General features: G+C 44.0%; 2 long non-coding RNA genes across 3 annotated transcripts in view; one reads left to right on the top strand and one right to left on the bottom strand.

Moving 5' to 3' along the window:
• The window catches only part of LOC147035778 (uncharacterized), a 97,282-nt gene that overhangs the window by 61,090 nt on the left and 18,946 nt on the right, over window positions 1-17,246 (bottom strand). The window lies entirely within an intron of this gene.
• LOC147035779 (uncharacterized) overlaps window positions 1-17,246 on the top strand; it is a 42,737-nt gene that overhangs the window by 15,845 nt on the left and 9,646 nt on the right. For both annotated transcript variants that reach the window (XR_015049589.1, XR_015049590.1), the window contains exon 3: window positions 6,433-6,546. This is a non-coding gene — a long non-coding RNA (uncharacterized LOC147035779). The remainder of the gene's footprint in view (window positions 1-6,432; window positions 6,547-17,246) is intronic.

Here is a 17,246-nt window from a genome sequence, read left to right as displayed (position 1 = left end):
GTGCCCGGGGCTGCCATAGCGGGAGAATCGGCAGAGGGTCGTGCCTGCCAAAGGGAGCCACGTGTCCCAGCCATGAGACCGTGTGAGGGCACGGAGAGAAAATTGGGGGGCGAGGCCCGAAATTGTGAGGACACCAACACAGGCGACGGGAATCTGGGTTGTTAGAACCAATAGTTTAAGCGAGAGGCGCTTGTTGAAAGCCCCGGGGTAGTTTAACAGTTAAATGGTTAGGGTAGATAGGAAGTGTACCCCTCCGCACCATCCATCCCCTCGCTCTCGTTGTGGGCCGCTGGACCCACTTTGGGTTAGATCGCTGAACTCTGGGGAGGCCATCCTGAGGCTTCATTGGGCCTAGACACAGGACGTTAGCTCTCCCTTATTCCCCCCCGGGAAGGGAACGTAGGGGTTGGGAGTAGGCTAGGTGACAGGATAGGTTAGCCGAACAAGGACAGTACAGGGGGTTAGGGGACGATTTATAGTGGGAAAGTAGAAAAAAAATAAGTTGGGGCTAAATTGTGGTTTGACAAATTAAGGGAGTGGGTATGGACAGTGACAGGCAAAGGCGATAGGTTGGGAGGGAGACCATAGGGTAGGTCCGAGCCCGCACTCCCTCCACCAACCTCCACTGAACGGCAAAGGCTGGCCAGCTTCTTCTGCGGGCTGTGTTTGCCTGCTGCCTTTGCCATGCCATGCCCACTGCCCACGTTCACCAGCCCCGTTCAGTTTTGCTTTGCCCCACCCCCCTGTTCATTGCCATGTGCGCCAGGATCAAGGCAACAGTTTGCAAGCGGCAAGAACTGCCCTGCTGGCAGCTACAACACGGGCCTGCAGTGGCGGCCCGTGCACCGTGTTTGTGTTCATCCATCCATTCGTTGTGTTCATTGCGTGTGCCACTTGAGCTGGCACGGATACTGCATTTGTGCAGCCCATGCACCGTTGTGGTTCACTGCGTTCAGTTCAAACCATTCATCCATCCATTCGTTGTGTTCATTGCGTATGCCACTTGAGCTGGCACGGAGACTGCGTTTGTGCAGCCCATGCACCGTTGTGGTTCACTGCGTTCAGTTCAAAAAGGAAGGCCTTGGACTGCGTGTGAGCAGCCGGCCACGTTCCCTGTCACCTGCATTGTTTTGAGCCAGAGACTGCATGCGAGCAGCCTGGCTCCCTGTTAACTGCTTTCTTTTTGCAGAGTTCAGTGATCCTGGGCCATGGTTTAGTGTAAAATTTGTAAGTTAAGGTTAAGATGTACTGTACATATGAGTGCGCCCCCGGCATGTCTGTCTTAGCGCCGGCAATTTTATTTAAGTCGTCCGTGTGAGTGAGTTTGTTTAGGTAGTTACTCAGCCCTCAAGTTATTTATTTTGGGGACACGAATACCATGAATGTCGCACTCAGGGATCCGTAGGTAAAATGTACTAGGGGAAAACTACACATGATGGCACACGAAAATTTGACGACTCGGGACGAGTCTGTAAAAAGGGGAGGGGGTAGTGTTGTGGTTGACGAAATTCACAAACCACCATTCAGGTCCCTTAGGTGAGATATCTCTGTAAGTATATGTGTAGTTAGGCCCAAACCCGTTGTTTCGAGAGAATAAATGTCATTCAGTCGGGCTGCGACTCTTCAGGATAGCCGTTTTTCTTTTACTCTCTTTATTTTGGACCAGCCGCCATTACTACCACCACCAACCACGTCTCAACAGCCATCGCACAACAACCACCAACCACAATGCCGCTTCACAACAACAGCCACGACCTTTACCGTCACAACTCGCCACCATCGCATCCCCACCATTCTCGCGCCACTTGTGGGCACCGATACTGGACTCGTGTAGGGCGCGCACCGAGCAGCGTGTTCAGAAACATCACAGACTTTCCGAGAAAAACGGATCAAAAACGACTCACGCCCACTTCTGTTCCGTCCTATCGGCGAGCTGGGGCGATTTGGCCCCGCCTCCAAGGCGTTGGAGTGAGGACGCTATATGCAAATTCATGGATCAAAAAGCATTCACGCCCACTTTTCCTCGGTCCAATGGGGAGCCAGTTAGAGAGGTGAAGGGTCGGAGGGAGAGGGTCAAAGGTGAAGGAGCGAAGCCACGGGGCTTATATAAACGGCTGCGTTCGTCAGTAAAAAAAAGTTGAGAGTGGTGCGTTGGAACGAGTTGTCGGTGGAGCTGGGAAGAAGAGTCAGAGTTCGGAGGGGAGAAGTCAAGAGTGAAGAGTTGGGACGAGCCAAGAGAGGAGACGGAGAGGGCGATTAGACGGAGCTGTGGAGAGGTGGCGGCGGCGAAGGCGGACGAGGAGGTGCTCGCGTCGGTGCCGGGAGCTGCAGAGGGAGAGGCCAGCAACGCGACCGAGGTCGGGGAGGAGACGCTCGTCGCGGGACCCGAGACAGGGTGATATCCTCCTCCCCCCCCCGAGCATCAACAACCCCCTCCTGTTTCCCCCCGCGCTGAGATAGTGCGACAAGGGGGCCCCTTTCCCACCCCCTACCAGACACTGTCCGCGAGGCCCGCGGAGTTGAGGCGCCGCCGCCGCTCTGCATCTCATCATCAGACGGGTAGGCCCGACACGGTCTCGGCCCCAGGCCCGCCTACCCCCCTCATCCTGGAGGGTGGTTCTCTTTTCTTTTGCTTTGGGTATCTGTGTTGTCGGCGCCATCTGTGAAGTAAAATTGTATAAGTGTTGCCGTGTGCTCGGTAGTCGGATAGCTCTGCATTGTGTTTCTCTTTTATATTTGCTTTTTGTGTAATATTGTGTTCTTCTCCTTTTACATGTGCTTTTGGTGTAATTGTATATGTGTGCTTTCCGTTCATCGCGAAATAAATGTGAGTTATGTTGAACTGTTTTCCCGCTTCGCTTCGTCTTTTCTTTCATTGAATCTCCATCTTGCTTCACGTAAAGGGTTGGTCGTGGGCTAAAACGCCCGATAATTAATCGAACCGTCGAGGCCGACGAATAACACCGCTCGGTTATCCCGATAGTACGGAACGGGTCGCTTAAAGTGGCCCGTGTCCGAAGTCGACCTGCGGCGAGGTGCGATCGCCCGGTCTACCCTCCGTGTGGGTACTTAGGTAGATCGAATTTGGCGAGCAACCCTATCCCACGCGGGGGCCGATTGGCACAATCGTGGTGAGACCGAAAGGTCCACCCGTGACTAGTTCCCGGCGTTAGTCCGAGAGGGTCACGACTGGATTGTCCGTCCGGTGGGTGACGTGCCGCGATTCGAGTTACGTGGCCGTTCGCACGCCGGCGGGCGCGAATCCGCAACAATATATATATATATATATATATATATATATATATATATATATATATATATATATATATATATATATATATATATATATATATACATATCTGTGTTTCCCTCCACTCTACCCTCCTTGTCTGTTTGTAGTATCTTGTGTCAGGCCTCCTCAACGATTTATGTGATGACCCTTTGATCAGTACGATAAAATGTCGTAGATGCCTTTCCCATGTGAAATTAGCCTCATCAAGGCCAGCTGTAGGTCATCATGACTGAAATCCCCTCCATCTCTTTGTTCTCTGAACCCTTCCCTACTCCTCCCAAGGCATATATAGAGCAAGAATGTAAACACAATTTTTGCGCAAACCCTTGTTATGTCTGACATTCGATGCTTTGTGGCTCCATGATGGTGAATAAATTTTCTTTGATTGAATGTACTTTCCTTGTGTGGACAGTGGATCATTTATGAGTGTTGTGAAATTGAGTAGTAGGACTTTGCACTGAATCTACTTTAGAATTCCACAACAATTTGGTGCCGTGACTCGGATGTACTAATCCATGGAAGCAGCCCATGGTCTGGAGGGACAGCGAAAGCTAGAGTATCACAGAATGGAAGGGAAGCGGAGAGTGTGCGCCCCATCCCTGAAGGCCTCATCACAGGTAACGTACTTGAATGAAGGAAAGTACATGTCAGAGAATTTTCATTGATAGCCCTGAAAGTATCCTGCGGATAGAGACCGCTTGAGCCTATGGGGCTGAATAGAGATCAGGGATCTCTTCACGGGGAGGTAAAGACTCCGCAGTGCTTTGAGCAGGTTCGGTACCCGGCTCGCTGTACTCAGTGCAGCAAAGTGTTTTGAGTGGGTTTGGTACCCGGCTCGCTGTACTCAGTACAGCAAAGGCAGAGGGGAAATGCCATCCTCTCTGGCCAAAAGGATGGGGTTGGAGTCCCACCTCCACAAAGAGAGGGGTTTTGAGACCCAGCTCGCTGTGTTGTAAAGTGTGATTGTGTGAGAGTAGGTGGTTCGAGTTGACAATAATATATGGTTGTTGTGTTGCAGTGCTGGCCAGCATTTGTTTTATCATCAATGCATTGAAGTGCATGTTTCATTGTATTTGCGATCTTGTAACAATTTTCAGAATTGGAAATACTGCTGGAAAGAGTGATGGGATTGGACAAACCAAAGTGACCTGCCCCAGGCCACGCCGAGGGACATGCGTGAGATATATGTTCGATAAATATGTACCTGATTCTGTGAGAGATGTTGCGAAGTGGTGCGAATGGATGATGAATATTAAGACTATGAAGTGGTCTATGAAGTGGTGTGAATGGACGAGGAAAGTTGTATTTTTGTGAGAACGGTACCTTTGATCGAGATTGTTTGAACCACTTTAAGTAAATGTTGGAGGAAAAAGAAAAGGACAAAGGAACCTCAAGGCATGTACAATGGGGTGCATATATGGACTGGATGGAAGAATGTAGGGATCGGAATGATAAAATCCGGTTGTTAAACTGAAAGGGCCAGCTGGACCATGTATCAATGCAGATGCCCATGAGACTTGAAAGTAAAGGGAAAAAGAAACAGCGAGCTGCCCCTGTAGAGTTCGAGGATGACGAGGAACAGTCGGATCGGTGGCCTCGCCCTGTTCCAGACTTGGTGCCAATGGCACCATGACTCGAGGACGAAGAACCGAGCACAGAGGTCGCAGTGGGTGAGGATCGTACAGAGCAGGACGCATGATCAAGGGCAGCCACAGGAAGAGTACCAAAGGTAGAGGGTACAGAGAGTGATGGGAGGAAATATGCTGCGACACAACTACCAGAGAGGGACCCCCATGGTGGTACTGTTGGGTTGCAAACAGGGTGCAAAAGACCATATTAGACGTCATCAGGGAAGACGATAAAGAACTGACACCAATAGGTATGTTTCCATTGCGAGATTACCCCGGGGCCGCAGGCATGCAAGCCATATATAGGCCATGGGGTTCCAAATTAAGAGCTATTGCAAACGAGATGCCGAAAGTGCATGAGGACCCGCAGAAGTTTCAACGAGAGTTGCGAGTGATCGTGTAGTGTAATCAACCAACTTATGTGGACATGAATATGTTGTTGAAATTGATTGTGCCCAATGGGTTACTCCAACAATTGAAACACGTTGCGGGGTGGCAAAGTGAGGCGCCCGGAACCCAGGACGAGCTAGAAGTACATGTCAACAAGCTCATCGAGTCCATGACAGCAGTCATCCCGCTGAAAACAGACTGGGGGAAAATACAAGCATGCAAACAACGCTCGTCCGAGGACCTTTTGGATTATCTAGAGCGGTTATGAAGTGTGTATCAACGTCGCTCTGGATTAACGGACAATGAAGGTGTCCCTTTCCATCATGCATTTATCAGAGGATTGGCTGCTAAATTACAAACCGAGGTCAAGCGAGTGTGTCTTGGATGGGAATTAAAAAACGTAAAGGACTTAATGCCATATATAACGCATTGTAGTTCATTGATCGAACAACTTTGTGCTGAGACCACAGCAAAATTAATGCTGGCTCGGTGAATGGGCAAGGAGCATGGGCGAATGGGAGAAATGTGAATTATATTGCTCAAGAAAATGGGTCGAGCCGTAATTGTGGTAGGAGACATTGATATATGCGTAAAGAGGTCTGTCGAGCAGATGGGAAAACAGGTCACTGCGCGAGGGAGTGCCTTCATTCCCACCGGGACAGCTGCTTCATTCCCACCACCGCCTCAGAACCCATTTGCTCAAAATTACCACTGAATCCAATTACCACCATCATCAGAATTACCACTACTGACTTCAAAACCACGTGACGAACTAAAACTGACTTTGACAATCGAAGGCTGAGAGATTCCTTTCCTTGTGGATATGGGTGTGACTAAATCAGCGATCAAAGTAACCTTCTGAATGCACCTTTATCACAGGAGAAAATAAATGTTGTCGGAGTTTCAGGCATTCCTATGGCAATTCCAGTGTCTGAACATCTACAAGTAGAAGTTGGACCTTTACCTGCACAACATGCATTTTTGATGGCGACTGATATGCCAATTAATCTGTTGGGGAGAGACCTATAACGTAAGCTAAATTGTACCATGAAGTGCACACCAAAGGGAGTATACTTAGATATACCTCACGAATCGCATGTCACTGTTTTGAATTTATTACAGGAAAATACACAGAATCTGGTATACCGGTGGACTTTGACCGATGGTGAAGAAGCGAACAGTTTGCAGGTGTGTGTGTCCGATTTGGAGAGGAGCATGCCGGAGGTATGCGACTGGGTAAGTCAATGTCACATGGACATGGACATGGGACAGATTCGGTGACATTGCATTGCAGATTGCGACACTAAAGGAAAAGATAATGACTATGCGAGGTAAACAATTTCGAAATTACACCAAAGCTTTGACATAGCATTGGGAACAATGTGGATTGGGAAGCAAGGGATTGGCCTGGAGGTGCATCTGACGCAGGAGCAATTAAAACTGTGGAATCAACCGTCCGTGTTACACCGCATGTTACCTTAGTGGTAGTGCGAGGTTACCAAGCAAAGGACCTATTTTAAAATGGCACCGAGAGCAACTTTGGAAGTATATATTCAGGTAGAGGGATTTCAGCAAGATCGGGATAGACAGATATTGCTGGCCAGGCTGCAATGGAACAGTAAAGGCTGTGTTTGAGATGGTTGACCTTTCAGAAACAACGGGGTCAGAAAAATTACCAGGACTCCAAGAGCAGGTCCCAGCTTGTTTGTGGGCAACACACGCTAATTACATGGGTCGAATTTAAAGTATGCAGCCAGTAAAGATCAATATAGATACATAAAAGAAGCTACCTCGCAAACTGCAATACCCATTGCATCCAGAAGCAGAAGCAGGGATAGCTCCCATAGTGGAAGCGCTATTACAGCAAGGAACAATTATTTCCACTGTCATTCAATGTAATATGCCGATTTTACCTGTGCGAAAAACAGGAAAGTCGACATAGCGGTTTGTACAGGACCTAGGTGCGGTAAATGGCAGCGTGATTCCCACCTTCCCTGTCGTCCCCAACCCAGTGATCATTCTTTCAAGCATTCCGAGTAACTTTACCCACTTTACAGTGGTCGATCTTTGTTAAGATTTATTTTGCGTACCGATAGCTCCCGAGTCGCAATTCCTTTTTGTGTTCATGTATCAAGGTAGGCAATGTAGTTGGAATGTGCTTCCATAAGGATACACCGAAAGCCCTTCTTTGTTTTCCCGAGCATTGAAAGACGATCTGTATGACATAGTTTTTCCCAACGGATCCACATTGATCCAATATGTCGACGACTTGCTTATCTGTTCAATGTCGAAGGAAGCGTGTGAACAAGATACTTTGACGCTATTGATGGCTTTAGCAGAAAAGGGACACAAAGCCTCGGAAGCCAAATTGCAGTTTTGCCAGCAGGATGTAAAATATTTGTTTGTAGCACATCTTGAAGAGGGATAGCAGACGTGTCTCCCGAGAGTGTATATCTGCAATATCAAAACTGCCTAAGCCAACTACTGCTAAACAGATGAGATCTTTCCTCGGGACAACAGGCTATTGTAAGCAGTGGATACCTGATTATGCATGCTTAGTGAGCCCACTGCTGGAAATTGGTTCTGCAAGCACACCCAATACATTGACCTGGAGGCAGGAAGCAGATGAGGCTTTTTTGACACTTAAGCAAGCTCTGTCCTCTGCTCCCGCTTTTGGTCTACCAAACTTTTCCCTCTGAAAAACCTTTCTATTTGTATGTAAATGAGAGTCAAGGTTTCGCACAATCGGTTCTGGCCCAGAAACACGGAAACAAGCTCCGGCCCGTCACCTATTACAGCACCAAATTGGATCCGGTGGCACAAGGATTCCCATCCTGTTTAAGAGCAGTGGCAGCCGCTTCGCTCGCAGTGCTGGCAACAGAATCACTCGTCGCGGGACACACTTTTTATCCTCATGGTGCCACAGGTGGTCACAGCCAGGTTATTAACAAACAAAAAACACAAAACTTGTCAGCCTCACAATCAACGACATATGAACTATCACTCACAGCTCCATCAGACATTATGATTAAGAGTTGCCCACCATTTGAATCTCACTCGTTTGCTGGCAGTAGAACTGGATGGAGATCCTCATGATTGTGAGGAGGTGATCGTGCACACATGTTTACCACGTCCTGATTTGAGAGACACACCAATCCAAAATTCTGAGTTGATTCTATATGTCGACGGTTCATCATCGCGGGCACCAGATGGATCTCTAATAACGGGTCATGCGATTTGCTCCGATCACAAGGTAATCAAAAAGGGAAGATTGGCTGTGAACTGCTCCACGCAGCAAGCAGAGCTGTTCCCTCGAATTCTTGCATGCTGCCAAGCAGAAGGCCAGTTTGTGACAATTTACACTGATTCCGGCTATGCATTTTGAGCTGTACACGAATTTGGAGCCCTCTCTTGTGGGCGAGGGTTTATAACATCCTCTGGTGCACCGGTGAAGAATGGAACATGGATTGTGAACCTGTTGCCCTACCAAATTGGAATACTCTTGCCCTTCCAAATTGCAGTGGTTAAATGTGATGCTGATGGATCTGATGCTGGTGGATCTGATGATGTCTCACGGGGAAATGCCAGGGCAGATGTAGCTGCCAAGGCCACTGCCACCACTGCTGATGCCCTACTGGTATCACAATGTGTATGAGCACCAGTGGCAATGCCATCTCTTGATGATGTAAACCCTTTACAAACTGCTGTTAGTGCAGCAGAGAGGGTTTTGTGGATAACGTATGGATGTGAATTTGATGATGGGTCTAAACTATGGAGATCATCCGATGGCCGAGTGGTGGCACCAAAGGCTGTGCGACCATGGCTTGCTCGCTTAGCGCATGGGGCCGTGCATACCAGCAAAGGTGGATGTGCGCCTCTATTGGGAAACAATGGTTTGCCCCGGGCTTTAGTCCAATTGCAGAACAATATTGTAGGATCTGCCACGTTTGCCAAGAACACAATCTGGGAAGGGAGGCTCAAATGGCCCCAGACGGCCACCTCGCACCTTTCAGGCAATTTGTTCATATCCAGATTTATTTTATCCAACTACCAAAGTGCTGTGGATTTGAGTTTGTTTTGGTCATTGTGGATTTGTTCTCAAAATGGGTTGAAGCTTATCACTGTTGAAAAGCAGATGCCATTTCTGCGGTTAAACTGTTGATGATGGATTTCTTCTGTACATTTGGGATACCCTGTAAGATCTCTAGCGATCAGGGAACTCATTTTACAGCTGAAGTGGTGAGGGAGATGTGTCGGGCTTTGCAAATCCAACAGCATCTGAACGTCCCTTACCATCCATAGTCTGCAGGGGCAGTGGAGAGGCAGAACGGATTTCTGAAGAATAAACTGGCCAAGATTTGTGAACAGACTGGATTAAAATGGCCAGATGCACTGCCCATTGCCCTCATGACGATGAGATCTACCGCAAATCAAAAAAACTGGCTTATCTCCACATGAGACGACTGCACTCACCTCCATTATCTGTAAAAGAAATGAATGTGCAACAAATGGATGAGACATTGCTGGCTTTCTGTGTTGCCTTGAATCGTGCTGTGAGGGCCTTCTATGCGCAGGTGAGGCAAGCCTTGCCTGAGTCAGCTAACTCTGATCACCACATCTTCAAGCCTGGGGACCTGGTCAATGTGAGGATTTACAAAAGAAAGAACTCTCTCCAAGCACGGTGGTGCAGGCCATTCCTGATATTACTAACTATTCACACAGCTTTGAAGTGTAAAGGAAGAACAACATGGAGTCACGCCTCAAATTGCAAGCTGGCACGCAGCCCAAAGGATTCTGAGGAAAACATCGCTTCCTGATCGCTTTCATAATAATTTTTGTTGCAGGTTTATTTGTGCTACTGGCTGCAACTTGTACATTGTGGTCATGGTCGATAAGGCCGATAAGTACTACTCATGATCAAAGTTACTTGTATGTTCCTCAGCCACGTGCCTGCCACACAGACCACCGAGCTAACCACATAGCACACAGAGACTGGAGAGGCTTAGCGGGTAGAGTGAGAGTGGATAATGGTTCAAACAGAACGGAGTTTCGGAGGAGTATTAGGGCACACTTACACCCAGAGGGACTATATGGGATAAATACTTATCTGGGTCTTTCTCCTAACCATGATAAGGCTTTTAATAGAACTAGATACTGGGTCTGCACTCGAATACCTCATTCAGCAGTTAGTGGAATACCTTGGTTCGCAATACCATTTGATCTGAGTGAGTGTTGCGGATACTGTATTAAAATGAAGGAATGGAGTGAATGGGATAATTACACTAACCACCACAATAAGGATTTGTAAATGGGCTGGTTAGACCAGATAGTTACTAGTAAGGACGGGAAGTGCCCACGGCAACGGAATTTCAGTGGTTGGTTTCGGCCAGGTTTTAATTTGAGTGAGATACCTCCATATTTTGTATCAGAACAAACTCGGGAAAAACCAAATCTATGCTTAGTGCAAGAAGCATGGGAAGAAAGAATGTTGGGTAAATCTGAATGCAGTAGCTCTGTCTATGAAAATCACACGGTCGGGCCACAAGTAGCTTTAAACAATACCTATTTTGTGTGCGGAAATCGAGCCTATCCACGGCTCCCAGTTAACTTGACCGGATCATGTTATTTGTCATTCATTATATCACACATGCGCCTGCTCAACATTTCACCTTTTGAGCATTCAAGACAAAGTAAACAGAGTTTTACATCAACTGAATTGTTCTTCATAATTCTCGTACCCCACTACCAATTCTTGTTGGACTTGTTAGACACGTCCACTTCACAAGCTCAGGGTAAAAATCCCACGTGGCATGGAGAAACAGTGTCCATGACAACAATTTCACCCCATTGCATCAAACTGGGATTTTCTTTTGTTTTATTATTGCCAAACCTCAGGATTTTTTTCATGATATCAGATTGCAACTTCCACAGCGTATTTCTTTGTATGTGTAACATATGTGAACAAAATCTGGTCAACATTAGTCAAAGGTCAAGGTCAATACCATCCAATTTATGTAAAACACCTCTTAAGTGACATTTAGAAAATGCGTCAACCAAATTTGTTATGCACAACATTCCATGATGTAAAACACATGAGAGGTCAAATTTTCCCAATCATCAAATTGCTGTTTCCATGGAAGCTATTGTTTCGTTGGATTTTGCAAGTGTCACATGCTACGTATGACATCTTTGTTGTTTCTTTGTTTGTGAGCTGGATATGACTATCTTTGAGCAGGATATCTCAATATATTATGCGCGGATTTGGAAAAAATTTTGGACAGTTTGGGAGTGTGCAAATGAAAAAGTGATTAGATTTTGGAGAAGACCCAGATGTGGTAACCAGCATTTTAAATTAATTCCTCATGATTGAGAGATAAGTCCAGAAACGATATAAAGCATGATATCTCAAAGGGTTATGGACAGATTTGGATCAAACTTGGTGGACAGTTTGGGTGTGTGACAATGAAGATTTGATTCAATCTTGGTGAAGAACTGGAAACGACAATTTTATTTTTAATTTTCTAAGTGATTCTTTACCATTCAGAGATGGGGCCAAAAGCAATTTGTAAAGTAGCACGATGTTTCAAAATCTTGTGTACCCATTATGACAAAACTTGGTGGATGGGTTGGATAGGTGACATTAAAAAGCTGATTAGAATTTGCTTGAGGTCTGGATGCAGATCTGGCATATCAGTGGAATACAAAACCTAAGCTGCTCAGCCTGGTGGAAGTGTGGGCTCCACTGAGTGTCGTTCTACATACAATTTTTTTTTCACACCTTTGTTACACCTCTGCAATGTCAATTTATGAAAAATAGTATAGTAGAGTTTCCACAATTGGGTCCTGTGACCGTTTTTCCGGGACCAAGGTTTGAAGGTTGATGTTAGTCAATTTGAGGGTGCTGATTAAAATGAGCTGGGGTTAACCTCGTGAAAATGTGGGCTCACTCGGGCAGATGCAAAAATTCAAAATGGCCGCCATGCTACTTCCAGCATATCAAAAATTGCATATCTTTGGTTCTACATGTCAGATTTTTATGATTTTTGGGTCAAAATATATGTTTTGAAGGTCAAGGATGTCATATATTACCATTCCAGATTGTTATATTTTATGAATAAGTCACAAAATATGAAATATAACTTTTCCGAGGCCAAATCCAAGATTGTCGTCGAGTAACATCTGGAAAATAGTAAAAAATCAATTTTCTTCTCATAATATTATTGGCAGTGAATCTTTTCATGCAAGTAAATGTTTGTTTATATGTGGGAGTGCACAACAAATTGAGACAAGAAGAGGACGCAATCATTGTCTTTATTTTCAGAACATGATGATATATTACCATTCCAGATTGTTATATTTTATGAATAAGTCACAAAATATGAAATATAACTTTTCCGAGGCCAAATCCAAGATTGTCGTCGAGTCACATCTGGAAAATAGTAAAAAATCAATTTTCTTCTCATAATATTATTGGCAGTGAATCTTTTCATGCAAGTAAATGTTTGTTTATATGTGGGAGTGCACAACAAATTGAGACAAGAAGAGGACGCAATCATTGTCTTTATTTTCAGAACATGATGTGTACATAATATCAATTTCTCAACGTTTACACTATTCAGGTAGGTTATACCATTCTTTTGTATGTCCCTCCTGTACTTTATCTAGAACAGTAATATGATGAAAGAATATCAACATTCCTTCATTTTGTCTGTAGAGCAACAGTGTTTCAATGGAAAAATTAAATAAAACATGAATTATCTTAATTCCTGGCAATTGACGCTTTCCCGGTAAGTATTCTTGTAATTTGCATTGACCAAAGTTTGATGTACTGTACAAACTGTCTTTTATCTAAGACAGTCATAATAAAATAATATCTCTTATATTTTGACTGTGGCAATGTTTTTACAGTTGTAAATTAAATGAAATGAAATCTCCATTGAAACACATACATGTAATCCTTCAGTCACTATCTGAGTCGCTGGCTCCAGAGTCACAAACTTCATCATTACTTTCAGCATCATCATCGTGCAACAATGTCTGTTCTTGTTCAACCAAATCATGTAAACTTCTTGGGAGTGCATCATGGATGTACCTCACTGACACACATATACCGTCTTTCATTGTCCATCCATGGTTGGTGGGATTTGGGGGTGCATCCAGCTTGTCATAGTTTAGTTGAATGGAAACTTGGCAGTTAACTCGCTTCACATGCAGATTGTGAGAATTTGGATCTGGTGGGATGCGGGACGTGGACTTGTTTTTCATCTGACCCCACTTCCGTGCTCTGACTTCACCTAACGTTTTACTGATTGTGTCATTATAGATGTGTCTAATAGTGAATGTGGCCATTTGCTGAAGCACCTCTTGTGTCACTGGAAGTGTTTTGCCAACATCTTTCAAAAGATTGCGTGCCTCCTGAGTTCCTGTTCCTTTTTCATAAACTGTGTTTTTCCCATGTCCATAGAAGCCAGATGTTGTATCAGATCCACGATGGATGTGTAATGGGATTAATATTTCAGCGACATCATCAGAGCAAAGGTCTCGGCAGCTGATGATTTTGTCTTTCCGTTTGATAGCAAGGGTGCCCTCCAGTTGATGTGCAACATATGCAGAAAGAATCACACCATCTGTGTCCTCGGCATCAATCACGACTGTCTGTATTTTTCCTGCTTTTCGGATTTGCGAATAGATGAAGAACAGCATTGTGTCTGCCTCAATCTGACTACATTCAAATTCTTCCATCCTTTCTCCGGGGGAGAAGCATGCGATGCCAGATTGTTTTTGTAAATGATGCCTATGGTGTGGAAAATTCCATCAAAGACAGTGAGCATGAGCGTCGTAAATCCACGACAGCATATAGAGATGGGTCCAGAAATGTGTACATGAAAACATCCGATAGGTTTCCTGCCACAAAGAACTTCCAGGTGCTGTTCAGCAATCAGGGAAACAAACAAAGGCTGCAAAAGTTTCTAAAGGATGAGTTCACCAAGCTTGTAAAGAATCATAGATAAATTGACTTTGTGTACTCCATCAGGCAAAATTGTTGGAACATCTCCTCCTTAACGTATACGAACAAAATTGTTGGATAGTGACTGAAGGATTACATGTATGTGTTTCAATGGAGATTTAATTTCATTTAATTTACCACTGTAAAAACATTGCCACAGTCAAAATATAAGAGATGTTAATATTATTTTATTATGACTGTCTTAGATAAAAGACAGTTTGGACAGTACATCAAACTTTGGTCGATGCAAATTGCAAGACTACTTACCGGGAAAGCATCAATTGCCGGAAATTCAGATAATTCATGTTTTATTTCATTTTTCCATTGAAACACTGTTGCTCTCCAGACAAAATGAAGGAATGTTGATATTCTTTCATCATATTACTGTTCTAGATAAAGTACAGGAGGGACATACAAAAGAATGGTATAACCTACCTGAACAGTGTAAAAGTTGAGAAATTGATATTATGTACACATCATGTTCTTAAAATTAAGACAATGATTGCGTCCTTCTCTTCTTGTTTCAATTTGTTGTGCACTCCCACATATAAACAAACATTTACTTGCATGAGAAGATTCACTGCCAATAATATTATGAGAAGAAAATTGATTTTTTACTATTTTCCAGATGTTACTCGACGACAATCTTGGATTTGGCCCCCGAAAAGTTATAATTTCATAAATTGTGACTTAACCCTTAAATATAACAATCTAGAATGGTAATATATGACATCCTCGACCTTCAAAACATATATTTTGACCCAAAAATCATAAAAATCGGACATGTAGAACCAACGATATGCAATTTTTGATATACTGGAAGTAGCATGGCAGCCATTTTGAATTTTCGCATCTGGCCGAGTTAGCCCACATTTTCACGAGGTTCACCCCAGCTCATTTTAATCAGCACCCTCAAATTTACTAAAATCAACCTTCAAATCTTGGTCGCGGAAAAACGGTCACGGGACCCTTTTGTGGGAACTCTACTAGTATATCTCCATCCATTTGCAAATGTACCGAGAAATTTCTACTTTGAAGATGCAAATATATTGAACTTCTATGTCAATTTACTTTTGTATTATTACAATAAAAAGAGGGATTGTCTTGATTGCAATATATCTTCGAAAATGAGTGGGATTATATGTGGATTTACCAAGACGTTTTATTTCATTTCCATCCTCTTTTTGGGGCAGAACTTCTTGAAAGGCAAAACATACTCCATAATTCTCTGATTCAGCAATAAATTGTGCAATACCTTCTCTCCCATATTCTTCGTTATTCTGAATTGTACCGATGTAAACCCAGCCAAAGTGTTGAACCGTCCTCGCTATGGCGATTGACTGGAATGCATCACTTGGCATGGTTCGCAAAAATGAAGGAAATTGTTGCTTGTCACTCAAGCATCGACATGAGGCAAAGTAGCTTATCTGAATAAAAACAGCATACGGTGCAAATATTTGAATTCTTATAGCTCCACAATAATGTGAATTAAAACATAATTCACAATGATCAGAAAATAAAATAAAAAATATTTCAATAAATAGTCTCACTTGTGGAATTAAAAAGAGAGCGAATAAACGAGCAATTGTTAATGAATGTTGTGAACCAGACTCGCCAATCACAGCATGAATTGGACAAACACCTTCAATATCTTTCCTGAACTTCTGCCCGAGGAAGCTGATTGCAGCATTTAGGGTTTTATGCATGTTAAAACAAGAGTCATAAATCATGTATCCAAGTGATATATTTGGAAGTATAGAGGAGTTCCTGTTAATTTCATCTAGTGCATAAATCATCGTCATAACCCAGCGAAAACTTGGGATGTGTAATCTGTGAGAGAGAGAGAGAGAGATAGAAACAATATTCTTCATAATCACAAGGTGAAGGTAATGGTTATTTTATGTACCAAACAATTAATTTATTTATGTCACACGACCAGATAACCCAGTTCCAACAGGCTGTTGTAAATGAATTACTTATCCAATAGACTGAAATATTTTGAAGTTTGCTCGGAATGTCCTTCGACAACATAATAGTCACTAACTGTAAAGACTACTTTGGTATCTCGGTGATGTAAATGGATGAAAAGGTAATTATACATTCAACGGAAATTGTTGTGGTTTTGAAAGACCAGGGGAGTTTCATCCAAAACACTGAACGGATCAGGCCGTAACAGAAAAAAAAAATAAGATGGAACAAACACATGCATGGAAAAGCAAACTTCATGGAGGGAAAACTGGAAAATTTGTTACCTTAACGAAGTTAGGAAAGATCATTGTTTTGGATTGGATATGATCTGAGATTGCAGTGAAAAGCTGTCTTCAAGACATGGAGGGAAAAGTGAGATTGAAGAGGATGTGGAAGCTGATTCCACAGCTGGAAAAAACAGGAATATAACTGGAGGTGAGCAGTTATCCTGGATTTATGAATTTTTGTTTTTACCAGAAGAGGGGTGATGGTGGACAGTGTGAGCCCTGCAAAAACTTTGGGGAGGGGGAGCATGGGGAGAGCAGAAGGTGCAAGACCAGAAAAGGAGGTGGAGGAACAGAGAGACCACAGACCTGTTTATGATGGCAAAATGATAAGCCCACAGATTCAACTTCATCGTGGGAGATGAGAATGATCTTAAAGGCCTTTTTTTCCATAGAGAGTATTATGTGAGGTATTGGAGCCAACTCAGATGGTAGAGCAGTATTCCATCAAACTGCTGTTGAAGGCCTCATAGGTGGATAGGAGTTCATGTGTGCCATGGAAGGACTTTGTACAATGGAGGATGCCCAGTTGTGGCTGGCTTTGGAGGCTAACGTTGAAATGTAATTTGCCCAAGAGAGATCATGGCTCATCATGAGACCCAGGAGTTTGAATGACTGAACTTGCTCAAGAGGATTGTTAAGAAAACATATATGAGGGTTTGCCAGATGGTCCGACA

Source organism: Eptatretus burgeri, chromosome 1 (genome assembly GCF_056783735.1).
Source record: "Eptatretus burgeri isolate ZD-2024b chromosome 1, Ebu_testis_v1, whole genome shotgun sequence".
Lineage (NCBI taxonomy): Eukaryota > Metazoa > Chordata > Myxini > Myxiniformes > Myxinidae > Eptatretus > Eptatretus burgeri.
This window is presented reverse-complemented; position numbering and strand designations above follow the sequence as displayed.